Below are 14,569 nucleotides of genomic sequence, written 5' to 3' on the forward strand. Positions count from 1 at the left end.
AGACTAACGAGAGGACACAGAGAGTGCGTCCAAATTAACAAAATCAGAAATGAAAAGGGAGACATAACTACAGATTCAGAGGAAATTCAAAAAATCATCAGATCTTACTATAAAAACCAATATTCAACAAAATTTGAAAATCTTCAGGAAATGGACAATTTCCTAGACAGATACCAGTTACCGAAGTTAAATCAGGAACAGATAAACCAGTTAAACAACCCCATAACTCCTAAGGAAATAGAAGCAGTCATTAAAGGTCTCCCAACCAAAAAGAGTCCAGGTCCAGACGGGTTTAGTGCAGAATTCTATCAAACCTTCATAGAAGACCTCATACCAATATTATCCAAACTATTCCACAAAATTGAAACAGATGGAGCCCTACCGAATTCCTTCTACGAAGCCACAATTACTTTTATACCTAAACCACACAAAGACACAACAAAGAAAGAGAACTTCAGACCAATTTCCCTTATGAATATCGACGCAAAAATACTCAATAAAATTCTGGAAAACCGAATTCAAGAGCACATCAAAACAATCATCCACCATGATCAAGTAGGCTTCATCCCAGGCATGTAGGGATGGTTTAGTATACGGAAAACCATCAACGTGATCCATTATATAAGCAAACTGAAAGAACAGAACCACATGATCATTTCATTAGATGCTGAGAAAGCATTTGACAAAATTCAACACCCCTTCATGATAAAAGTCCTGGAAAGAATAGGAATTCAAGGCCCATACCTAAACATAGTAAAAGCCATATACAGCAAACCAGTTGCTAACATTAAACTAAATGGAGAGAAACTTGAAGCAATCCCACTAAAATCAGGGACTAGACAAGGCTGCCCACTCTCTCCCTACTTATTCAATATAGTTCTTGAAGTTCTAGCCAGAGCAATCAGACAACAAAAGGAGATCAAAGGGATACAGATTGGAATAGAAGAAGTCAAAATATCACTATTTGCAGATGATATGATAGTACATTTAAGTGATCCCAAAAGTTCCACCAGAGAACTACTAAAGCTAATAAACAACTTCAGTAAAGTGGCTGGGTATAAAATTAACTCAAATAAATCAGTAGCCTTCCTCTACACAAAAGAGAAACAACCGAGAAAGAAATTAGGGAAACAACACCCTTCATAATAGACCCAAATTATATAAGGTACCTCGGTGTGACTTTAACCAAGCAAGTAAAAGATCTGTACAATAAGAACTTCAAGACGCTGAAGAAAGAAATTGAAGAAGACCTAAGAAGATGGAAAGATCTCCCATGCTCATGGATTGGCAGGATTAATATAGTAAAAATGGTCATCTTACCAAAAGCGATCTACAGATTCAATGCAATCCCCATCAAAATAACAATCCAATTCTTCAAAGAGTTAGACAGAACAATTTGCAAATTCATCTGGAATAACCAAAAACCCAGGATAGCTAAAACAATCCTCAACAATAAAAGGACTTCAGGGGGAATCACTATCCCTGAACTCAAGCAGTATTACAGAGCAATAGTGATAAAAACTGCATGGTATTGGTACAGAGACAGACAGATAGAACAATGGAACAGAACTGAAGACCCAGAAATGAACCCACACACCTATGGGCACTTGATTTTTGACAAAGGATCCAAAACCATCCAATGGAAAAAAGATAGCATTTTCAGCAAATGGTGCTGGTTCAACTGGAGGTCAACATGTAGAAGAATGCAGATTGATCCATGCTTATCACCCTGTAAAAAGTTTAAGTCCAAGTGGATCAAGGAACTCCACATCAAACCTGATACACTCAAACTAATAGAAGAAAAACTAGGGAAGCATCTGGAACACATGGGCACTGGAAAAAATTTCCTGAACAAAACACCAATGGCTTATGCTCTAAGATCAAGAATCGACAAATGGGATCTCATAAAACTGCAAAGCTTCTGTAAGGCAAAGGACACTGTGGTTCGACAAATCGGCAACCAACAGATTGGGAAAAGATCTTTACCAATCCTACAACAGATAGAGGCCTTATATCCAAAATAAACAAAGAACTCAAGAAGTTAGACCGCAGGGAGACAAATAACCCTATTAAAAAATGGGGTTCAGATCTAAACAAAGAATTCACAGCTGAGGAATGCCGAATGGCTGAGAAACACCTAAAGAAATGCTCAACATCTTTAGTCATAATGGAAATGCAAATCAAAACAACCCTGAGATTTCACCTCACACCAGTGAGAATGGCTAAGATCAAAAAGTCAGGTGACAGCATATGCTGGCAAGGATGCAGAGAAAGAGGAACACTCCTCCATTGTTGGTGGGATTGCAGACTGGTACAACCAATCTGGAAATCAGTCTGGAGGATCCTCAGAAAATTGGACATTGAACTGCCTGAGGATCCAGCTATACCTCTCTTGGGCATATACCCAAAAGATGCCCCAACATATAAAAAAGGCACGTGCTCCACTACATTCATAGCAGCCTTATTTATAATACCCAGAAGCTGGAAAGAACCCAGATGCCCTTCAACAGAGGAATGGATACAGAAAATGTGGTACATCTACACAATGGAATATTACTCAGCTATCAAAAACAATGCCTTTGTGAAATTCATAGGCAAATGGTTGGAACTGGAAAATATCATCCTGAGTGAGCTAACCCAATCACAGAAAAACACATATGGTATGCACTCATTGATAAGTGGATATTAGCCCAAATGCTTGAATTACCCTAGATGCATAGAACACATGAAACTCAAGATGGATGATCAAAATGTGAATACTTCACTCCTTCTTTGAAAGGGGAACAAGAATGCCCTTGGCAGGGAATAGAGAGGCAAAGATTAAAACAGAGACTGAAGTAACACCCATTAAGAGCCTGCCCCACATGTGGCCCATACATATACAGCCACCCAATTAGACAAGATGGATGAAGCAAAGAAGTGCAGACTGACAGGAGCCGGATGTAGATCTCTCCTGAGAGACACAGCCAGAATACAGCAAATACAGAGGTGAATGCCAGCAGCAAACCACTGAACTGAGAACAGGACCCCCGTTGAAGGAATCAGAGAAAGGACTGAAAGAGATTGAAGGGGATGAGATGCCATATGAACAACAATGCCAAGCAACCAGAGCTTCCAGGGACTAAGCCACTACCTAAAGACTATACATGGACTGACCCTGGACTCCGACCTCATAGGTAGCAATGAATGGCCTAGTAAGAGCACCAGTGGAAGGGGAAGCCCTGGGTCCTGCAAAGACTGAACCCCCAGTGAACGTGATTGTTGGGGGGAGGGCGGCAATAGGGGAGGAATGGGAGGGGAACATCCATAAAGAAGGGGAGTGGGAGGGGCCACGGAGATTTTGGCCCGGAAACTGGGAAAGGGAATAGCACTTGAAATGTAAATAAGAAATACATAAGTTAATAAAAAAAAGAAAGTGATGTATACTTTCAAAATGGCATATTATCCCACTATTACAAACAAAGGCAGAATGAATTTTGCAGGTAAATCAATGGAACTTGAGGATATCCTCCGGAGTCCAAACAGGACATGTGTGTTATGTACTCACTTATAGATGGTTATTGGCCAAAAATACAGACACCATGCTATTATCCACAGACTCAGAAAAGCTACACAAGAAGGAATGCACAAGTGAGGATGCCTGAATCTCACTTAAAGGAGTGCATAAAGCAGTCCTAAGAGGAAGACGGAGGGAGTGAACTGAATAGAGAAGAGATACGGAGGGCTATGGGATGGGTTTGGAATCAGGTGTGGGTAAGGAAGAGGAGAGATGGATGGATGGTCCTGAAAGTGAATGGAAATCTGCAACTGACAAGGGTGAAGTTTTTGTTTTTTTTTTTAATGAAAAAAGACAATGTGGGATACTATTCACCTACTAAAGACAAAGACATAATGACCTTTGCAGGTTAATGAATAGAACTTGAGAATATCTTCCTGAGTGACATAACCCAGACCCAAAAGACATGGATGGCGTATACTCACTTCTAAGTGGATATTAGCAATAAAGTACAGGATATCACTACTATACTCAGGACCAAAAGAAGATGAAGAAGAAAGGACCAAGAGAGGATTTTGAATCTAACTTAGAACATACCGGAAAATAATCAGAGGAGGCAGAGGAAGGAAAGAACTAGGTGGGAGTGGGTAAATTTGAGACAACTGAGTGTTTCAGGATCCGGTCTGGGGAGATACAGGGGAGATGGCTTGACAGCCATGAAAATGAATGGATAGCTGCAGCTGGCAGGGGTGGAGATGTCAAAAAAATTCACTTGGTCATCACATTAGATGCTGATAAAGCCGTTGATAAAATCAAGCACCCCTTCATGTTAAAAGTCTTAGAGACCTCAGTGATCAAATTTGCATACCTGAACCAGCCAATAAACACTAACAACTTATATGCAGAGAAACTTAAAACCAGAGAGTAAGCAAAGCTGCCCACATACAAAAGAGACCTCACAAAATCTACCAAAGAACTCCAACACCAAAGGTGATAAACCCTTACAGAAAAGTGTCTGAACAAGATTAACTCAAAAAACCAGCAGCCCTTCCTCATGCAACAGTTAAAAGGGATAAGAAAAATTTAGTCAAGCAAAACCCTTTACAGTAACCACAGATAACATTAAATAGCCCAGTACAACTCTAATCAAGCTACTTAAAGACCTGCCTGTCAAAAACTTTATGTCTCTGAAAAAGGAATTAACAGGACATCTGAAGATGGAAAGGTCTCCTATACTACAGATGGATAGGATTAACAAGGTGAAAATGGCCATCTTACAAAAAGCATCTTCACAGTCAATGCATTTCTCTTCAAAATTGCAAGACCATTTACAGACCTTGAAAGAGCAATTTTTTAAAAAACAAAAAACCCATGATAGCTGACAGATAGATAGATGATACATAGATGATAGATACATAGATAGATAGATAGATAGATAGATGATAGATAGATAGATATCTTGAATAATTAAATAATTTTTGGAGGTATCATCATCCCTGATATCAAGACATATCACAGAGCAATCATAACAAAAGCTGTATAGAATTAGTATAGAAACAAAAAGTTGACCGATGGAATCAAATCAAAGAAAAAACACACATACCTACCAACACATGATTTTGACGAAGGCAAAACCACACAATGGGGAAAATAGGAAAGTTTCTTCAACAAATGGTGCAGGTGTAACTGTATGTCTGCATGAAGAAGAATGCAAATAGATCTGTATTTCTCAACCTGCACAAAACTCAAGTTCATGTGGATGAAAGACCTTGACATTGAAGCAGAAACTTCAATATACTGAGGACAGTACAGTAGACAATTTCCTGAACAGCACACCACTGTCCCACCCTCTGAGATCAACGATTGATAAATGGGGACTCACAAAACTTAAAAACCTTTGTAAAGCAAAGGACACCATCAAAAGGACAAAAGAGAAGCCTACATTTTGGGAAAAGATCGTCATCAGTCTTACACTTCCAGAGAAATAATGGTTAAAATATATAAAATGCCCAAAAAGTTAGACAGCAATAAACCAATCTGAATATGGTGTACAGTGGTAAACGGAGCATTCCCAGCCGAGGATGCTCAGGAGGCCGAGAGACATCAAATGCTCATCTTCAGTCATCACTGAATGCAGATCAGAAGGACGCTGAGTCCATCCTACACCAGTCAGAGCAGCCAGAATCAAAACCTCAAGTGACAGCCATGCTGACAAGGATATTGAGCAAAGGGAACATTCCTCCATTGTTGGTGGGAGAGACATTAAAATCCCTTTTCTTTTTTTTTTTCTTTTTTTCAGAGCTGGGGACCGAACCCAGGGCCTTGCGCTTGCTAGGCAAGTGCTCTACCACTGAGCTAAATCCCCAACCCCTAAAATCCCTTTTGAAAAGCAATTTGGCGGGTTTTTTTTCCAAAAATTTTGAAATAGTTTTTACCTTAAGACACAACTATGTCAATCATGGGCATATACCCCAAACTTGCTCCACCATACCACCCAAGCACACTTGCTTAACTATGTTCATAAAACCTCTCCTTGTAATAGCCATGGACAGGAGACAACTGAAAAACTGATTAAGGAAATGTGGTATATTTGCACAATGAAATAATACTCGGCTATGAAAAACATGGAATTTGAGAAAACTGCAGGCAAATGGATGGGATTGGCAAACATCATACTGGATGAGGTAACTGAAACCGAGAAGGACAGGCATGGAATGTACTCACTTAAAGGTGAGGACCTTAGCAGCCATAAATTACAGAATAACCAGGCCACAGTGCACAGACCTAAAGAAGCTAAGTAATGAGGGCCCAAGGGAAGATGCGTGAATCTCACTCAGGAGGGAAAATGAAATAGATATCAGGATTCGATTGAGGGAGGGAAATTTGTGGGAGATGGGGAAGGGAACTAAGGTGCAGAGCAGGTGTGGTGTGGGAGCTGGGACAGAAGATACCAGTGGAGAGGCATCTCTGTGGTGAAACAAAGACCAGGAACCATGGGGGCTCTTAGCAGTCTATCTATGGAGCTGAGACTTGCAGAGCCTACTAGCAGCAGGTGATATGCAGCTTTCAGTGGTCATCTTCTGTACACAGGGGAGACTTCCAGGAGAAGGAGGAGAACACCAAAGCACTCAGAAAAACATCAACCCAAAATTTATCCTACCACCAAGATATGCAGGTTAAAATGGAACGGACATTAAGGAGATACCAAACCAATAACTGGACCAACTTGAGACCCACCCTGTGGGAGAGAGCCAGTCTTTGACTCCATTAATGATATTTTGCTATGCTTGCAGACAGAAGCCTTGGATAATTCTTCTGAGAGTCTTCATCAAGCCCTGGATAGAAACAGATGTACACACCCACAGCCAAATAAATATCAGGTGGAGGTTGGGGCGTCTTGTGAAAGAGTTGGGGGAAGGATATTGAATTCAAAGGAGGACAGTGCCATTGAAGGTTCAGAAACACAACAAGAAAACCTACAGATTAACCAACAGGGGCCCATGAGGGCTCACAGGGACTGAACCACCTATCAAAGAGCACGTCAGGGCTGCACATAGACCCCATATTCAGAGGTAGCAGACGTGCAGCTTCACGTGCTCTTCATGTGGACTCCTGGTTTACTGAAGTGAGGGCAGGTTCTCATTCTGTTGCCTGCATTTGGATTCCTTTCTGCTAGCTGGGCTGCCTTGTGTGGTCACAGTAGGAGAGGAGCTAAAATGTCCGCACTATTTTATCTAGGGTGAATAAGACCAGCTACAATATAGTAAATTTATATATGATATAAAAATCTTACCTTCCAAAAATCTTACATGCTTCACTTCTTTTTTATGTGCTGGTCTTCTTGCACTGTGGCATAGATTTATAAGTTATGGTTATTGTACTATTCATAAGAAAAACATTTAGCGAGCATTTGAAGCCCTTTATATTTCAGTCCCCTGTATCTTAGTTTAGATGTTCACAAACAATGTTTTTTGAAACCGGATCTCACTATGTAGCCATGCTGGTCTGAAACCCACCCCATAGACCATGTTGGACTTAACTCACAAAGGTCTGTGTGTCTCCTACCTCCCACAGTCTGGGATGTAATTCATGGAACTACAGGTCTAGTCAAACAATTTTGAATTTATTTTTCAGCAATTCACTATGACTGTTGACTGGTATTCTTGCGACTTTCTCAAGAGAAAACATGAGGCATGGTTAGCTTTTAAATAGAACACAAACTAAAAGGCTCAAGCATGCATACACACTATCAGTCAATCAATGTCTCTCTCTCTCTCTCTCTCTCTCTCTCTCTCTGACTCTCTGTCTCTCTCTGTCTCTCTCTCTGTCTCTCTCTGTCTCTCTCTCTCTGTCTCTCTCTCTCTGTCTCTGTCTCTCTCTCTCTCTCTCTCTCTCCTCCCTCCCTCTTAAAAACTCTAAAGAGAATATTTGCCTTGCTCAGGGATGTATGGCAGTAGACTCTTAGGGAACACTAGGAGGAAAGATTCCAGGTCTGCAAGGAGATAAGAACCCCAGAGGACAAACAACAAAGTGAAATAACCTGGACGCCTGGGGCTCTCAGAGACTGAACCACCAACCACAGAACATACACGGGCTGGACTCACACCTTCCCACTTATATGTAGCAGAAGAGCAGCTAGGTTTTCATATGGGTCCCAGTCAACTGGGATGGGGCCTATCAAAAAGCTGTTGCTTATACATGGGATACCTCCTTCTAGCTGAGTTGCATTGTCTGACCTTGGAGAGAGAGGAAGTGTCTACCCTTGCAGAGACTTGAAGTGCCAGGGTGTGGGGATACATAGGGGATCCATGACTGCTCGGAGGTGAAGGGGAAGGGGAACCGGAAAGGACTGTGGAATAGGGAGACTGAGACAGGGTCAGTGAGTTTGATGTAAAATGAATAAGAAAAAATAAAATTAAATATTTCAAAGAGCATTAAGTTTTGAAAGGAGAGTGAGCTCTCTCTAGAAAGGCTCACCTTAAAGCACAGATCTGTTGTCTGGAAATAATGGCTCAACATAAACATTAGGTAAACATGTGTACTAAACAGGGATTTTCAGCATAATAATTTTATTTCATATGGAAGGGAATATAGCTTTGTAAGATCAATTTTTTTAGAGCTAAACATTCACAAAATCTAGGAGAAGATTTATAATTCTAAAATACCAGAATATGTGGAAGGAAATGAACTATTTATATATCCACATTAAAAGCTCCATCTGAAATATGACACAAAAATGTCTTGGACTGCAATATCACCAACATTGCTAGTTAATTACGGGATGAAAGTTTACCGAACACCTCCTAGCAAAAGGTAGTTTTCTACTGCATTGGACATTTCAAACAGATCATTAGGAAACACTATTTATTACCTGTGATTATGTAACATATAATTCTAAAGATATGGCTTATACTGTCATTTTTAAGGTCAGAAATTATAAAATTTCAGACTCAGGGACTGGGGGTGTTTATTCATGGTAGAACATTTGCCAATGACACACATGACCTTTAATTCAGTGGCAAACTGTGTCAAAATAAAAAATACTGAAGTGGACCAACAGCTGATCTAGCTTATTCTTTGTCTTGGTTCATGACTCACGAACTGAACTACTGAGCTATGTAGCACTCCTGGTACTGCTGTTCTTTTGTTGTGTTGGAACAGTCTCTTTTCTAGCTCATATTTCGTGTGTAATAAGCTTTCTAAATATTTCTCTGAGTTTTTCAAATCATTTAATATCATATTAATATTCCTGACTTAAGCAATTCTCACCATCAAGAACAGCACTAAGATTGTAGAAGAGAAGAAACTGTACCTGTTTGACACTTGCACGGCCTGTGCATCTGCACTCATTGATTCTAAGAAGTTTATCATTTCAGTCTGATTTTCATATGTTGCAAGTTGCAGTGGTGTCAAGCCACACTGTAAAGAAAACAATATTACATTTTATAAAACAACTTGTTTCTCAACTGAAAGTTCATCACAGATTTTGTGAACATAAACACACACTGTACTGAGTCACAAGGCATCATTTTTCCTACAACACCTGCTGTGCTTTCCACACACAGCTCTCTTCTTCCCTTTGACACATCTTTTGTCTACACAACACTGCATATGAACACCAATCCCTTCCAGAATTTTCCCCAAACACTCAATGGTTCCAATCTTCTTAGCTCCAAAGACTAGGACCTCCATGGACACAACCCCAAAATATAAAGTTTGGTATGCCCCTGTTGAAGGAGTGTGCTCAAGAGGTATCTGGAGCAGAGTTTCTCAATCTGCACTCCAAATATATTTCTTTTCTAAACTAAAAATTATCTCCCAAGGGCAATAGCATCTTCTATGAATACCAAAACTTTTGAAAATCATAAAAATGTTTTGTATATTTTCTCAATGATCAGATTTTCTAATTTGCCTGACACCTCTCTCCTTTCCCAGTCTGCCCTCATCCCTGAGCCAAACACACATCAATACCTTCTTAGCAGCAACCCAGTTCTATATATTCTATAATCATTAAACTTGAAATGTATTTCTTTTTCTTGTTGGTGTAGATGTGATGTGATGTGTGTGTGTATGTGTGTGTGTGTCTGTGTGTGTCTGTGTGTGTCTGTGTGTGTCTGTGTGTAATCCTAAAGCCTATAATCTTGAATTTCAAACTTAAAGTCAACGCTGAGACAAAATATGCTATTCTGTGGGTTTTTTGGCACTAATTATAAATACACACACACACACACACACACACACACACACACATATTTAAAGAGAAAAAGCGTTCCTCTGAACACATTCAGTGAGAATGCTTGAGGTTCTGCATGTAGAAAATAGGTCTGAGTGTCCCAGCTAGAAGTAGCTAGAAGTGCATTGGGAATGAAGTTGAATGACCTTTACCTCTGTTTTGGCTTCAATATCTACGTTGTACTCCAGGAGCATCTTTACAATTGCTATGCTGCCCCTGGAAATGGCATGGTGAAAGGCTGTATTCCCACTGTAATCCATCAAATTTGGATTAGCATTGTGCCTGAGCAATACACAAACACAATGTGTGTTGTCCCGCTGCGCAGCCTGTGGAAATTGTACAAAGAAATACATCTTCACTTCAAGGAAGCCAAGGGAGACATTTCTACAATGGCACTGAATAGTTTCTCTGAAATCAGACAGAGTTTTAGTTATTCATATTTTCCCTCCATTTTGACACAAGGTCTTCTTAAATACTCCAGGCTTGACTCATTTAATGATCTCCCCACCACATCTTTTTCCAAGTGGTAGAATTAAGGGGTTCTACCAACCCACCTAGATGTCCTAAGCACTCAGGTCTGTGCTGGTCGGCTGTCACAATGCAGAGATTGCTTGTTTGCTTAGATTTTGTTCTTTTTGCCAATGTGATACATGCTTAATACACCTGGAAAGATCCTCACTTGAGGAATTGGACTGGCCTCTGGGGCACTGTGTGGAACTATTTTTTTTTATTTAGACAGAAGTAGGAAAGCCCAAGGTCTTGTGGTAGGGGCATGCCTGAGTTCAAAGTTGTATAAAAAAAAGCTGAGCAAACCTGGGTAAAAGCCATGGAAAGCTGCATTCTCCCCTGATCTCTAGTTTAGTTCTTCCCCCCAGTTCCTGATTTGAGTTCCTGACCAGGTTTCCCATGAGGATCAACTGGGATGAATAAATGTAAGCTAAATAACTTTTTCCTCTCCTGAGTAAGTTTTGGTCTGTGTTTTCTCACAACAACAGAAACCAAACAAGGACACCTCTAATCCATTTCATACCAAAACAGATGGCCAATAGCTACCTTAATCAACGGTGTGCAGCCTTCATCATCCTGGATGTTAATGTTGGACTTATTTTCTAATAACAGTGTCACTACATCTGGATGGTTGTGGGCACTCGCATAATGCAGCGATGTCCTGCAAATTGAAAACACATTTAGCAACATCTCTGAATTCCCAGTAAGACTATCATCACCTGTAAGTACTACATAATATGAAGGTGATTTCTATCTGATGGAAGAAAGTAACTACAATGTTCTTATTTATTGAGGTCTACTCGAATGTTCATTTACTGTGCTAGGGATATGGTACATGACTCTTCCTATTTAAGGCAGGTGTTCTATCCTGACCTTCTTCGCTGCTCAAAGCAGCCTGTCTGAATCCTAGAAAAGTTCCCAAATTGATCTCAGCTTGAATTTAAATCATACTCTAATATCTGGAACTTACTAGTTACTCCTCGGTATTTTCAGGAGCTCCATGACTCCATGTCCCCATCCAAGGGATGAACATTAAACATATCTTAATAGGGGCTACTCTGATGTTTCAGTTCGAATGGGGAAGAAATCTGCTACAACACTACAAGCATTTCCAGCTCCTGAGAGCTCAGCATTTCCTGATCATGGTAATGATTTCTCTTCCTAGTGATAACAAACAGAACTATTCTGTGAGAGAAAAACAGGATTTTATCAGCAGTACACATAAAAAAATTCATATAAAAGAAGTTTACATTTCTTAATCCTCCTATCTTATCCATTGTGGTTACCTTCATTTTCATTCACATTTTACCCTCTCTAAGAATGGAAGGTCATTTATCCTTTTTATTATTTTACAACTATAATTAGCAATACTTTTAGCACTTTACAAAATTAAAGGTAATTATCATGCAACCCATTGTGGCCTACATTAAACAAAATATGTCACAATCAACAGGTAAGTGGCAATTTTACCGGTCACTTGCATCTATGTACATTTTTAACAGTGAACAAAAATGTAAGCCCTCAGTCCTCAATACTTTCTTTTATTTTTATTTTCACATTTCATTTTTTATGCCCATATGTAACACTTCTATACTCGGTATAGAAACCAGGATCTCATGCTTTGCCGTATATTGATCAATGTGCCCATGGACTCACACCAAAATCAGGTAAATATTGCTACAAGGTAATAACCTATGGTGGCATAGCTGCCTTGCTTGAGATTCATAGAGTTTCAGTAAAATGAAAGGAGGGTTCCAAAGAGTAATGTTCATTTCATGTTATATTTAAATTTATAGAATGTAAGGAAGCTTGACTGGGCAGAGAAATGAAGTTTTACAAATGGGAAGATCTTGAGAGATATTAGAACGTGTATTCTACACAGGGGATATCTAAGTTACATGTGGGGAATAAATGGACTGACAGAATGAAAAATTACCATTGGACAATTCAGTGTTTTTAAAGAAAATATCCAATGAACAGAAGAATATTTTAAAACTAAACTTCATTCTTGTATTCTTTATATGAAGCTCCACCTTAAAGACTAATTAACATCTTAGAATAACAAAATGATCAAGAAGCATGTGAACTAGGGAAAATATGCTGGTGTGTCATCGATTCCCCTTCAACCATAAAGACAGGATATAAGAATGAGGTGCTAACCTTTAAAAGTCTTGGAAAAATCAGGAATTCAAAGCTTACTATAAACATAGGAAAAGCAATATACAGCAAACCAATAGCCTACATCAAACTAAATTGAGAGAAAGTTGAAGGAATACCACTAAAATCAGGGAGTAGTCAAGGATGCCCCCTTAAACAAATTCAGCAAAGTGGCTGGATACAAAATTAACTCAAACAAATCAGTAGCCTTTCTCTATTCAAAGGATGAATAGGCTAAGAAAGGAATTAGGGAAACAACACCTTCAGAATAATCACAAATAAAATAAAATAACCCAGTGTGACTCTAACCAAGCAAGTGAAAATCCTGTTCGGAAGAACTTCAAGTCTCTGAAGAAAGAATAGAAGATCTCATAAGATGGAAAGATCTCCCATTCTCACAGATTGGCAGGATTAACATTATAAAATTGGGCATCTGTCCAAAAGCAATCTACTGATTCGACGCAATCTCCATCAAAATTCTAACTCCATTCCCCATGGAGGTAGAAAGAGCGATTTGGAAATTCACTTGCATTAACAAAAAAACAGGATCCTGAGAACTATACTCAACAAGAAAAAAAAATTCTGGGGGAATCACCCTCCCTAACCTTAAGCTGTATTACAGAGCAATAGTGATAAAAATGTTATGATACTGGTACAGCGATAGGCAAGTAGATCAATGGAATAGAATAGGAGACCCAGAAATGAACCCATACACCTACCTATGGTCACTTGATTTTTAACAAAAGAACTAAAACCATCTAGTGGGAAAAAGATAGCTTTTTCAACAACTGGTGCTGAATCAACTGGCACTCAGCATGTAGACTGCAAATCAAACCTTTCTTATCACCCTGTACACAGTTAAAATCCAAGCAAATCAAGGATCTCCACATAAAACCAGATATACTCAACTTAAAAGAAGAAAACATGGGGAAGAGCCTAGAATACATGAGCCTGGAATACTTGGGAAAATTTCCTGAACAGAACAGCAATAGTTTATTCTCCAAGATCAAGAATCAACAAATGGGACCTCATCAAATTGCAAAGCTTCTGTAAGGCAAAGAGTACTGTCATTAGAAAAAAATGGCTACTAACAGATTGGAAAAGATTTTTATGAATCCTACATCTGATAGAAGGCTTACATCCAATATACACATAGAATTCAAATAGTTGGACTCCAGAGAATCAAATTACTCTATTACAAAATGGGGAGCAGAGCTAAACAAAGAATTCTCAATTGAGGAATATCAAATGGCCAAAAAGAACCTAAAGGACTGGTCAACATCTTTAGTCATCAGAGAAAATGCAAATCAGTACCACCCTGTGATTCAACGCCACACCAGTCAGAATGGCTAAGATCAAAACTCAGGCAACAGAGGTAGGCGAGGATTTGGAGAAGGAGGAACACTCCTCCTTTGTAGGTGGGAGAGAAAGGTGGGACAACTCTGGAAATCTGTTTGGAGGACCCAGCTTTACACACTCCTGTGCATATACACAAAAAGGGCTCCAACATAAAACAAAGAAACATATTCCATTACATTCACAACAGCCTTATTTACAATAGCCAGGAGCTGGAGAGAACCCAGATATCCGTTCATCTAAAGAGTTCACATGGAAAGACCCCTGGCTTCAACTGCATATGTAGCAGAGGATGGCCTTGTTGGGCACCAATAAGAGGA

Source organism: Rattus norvegicus, chromosome 16, assembly GCF_036323735.1.
Source record: "Rattus norvegicus strain BN/NHsdMcwi chromosome 16, GRCr8, whole genome shotgun sequence".
Classification (NCBI taxonomy): domain Eukaryota; kingdom Metazoa; phylum Chordata; class Mammalia; order Rodentia; family Muridae; genus Rattus; species Rattus norvegicus.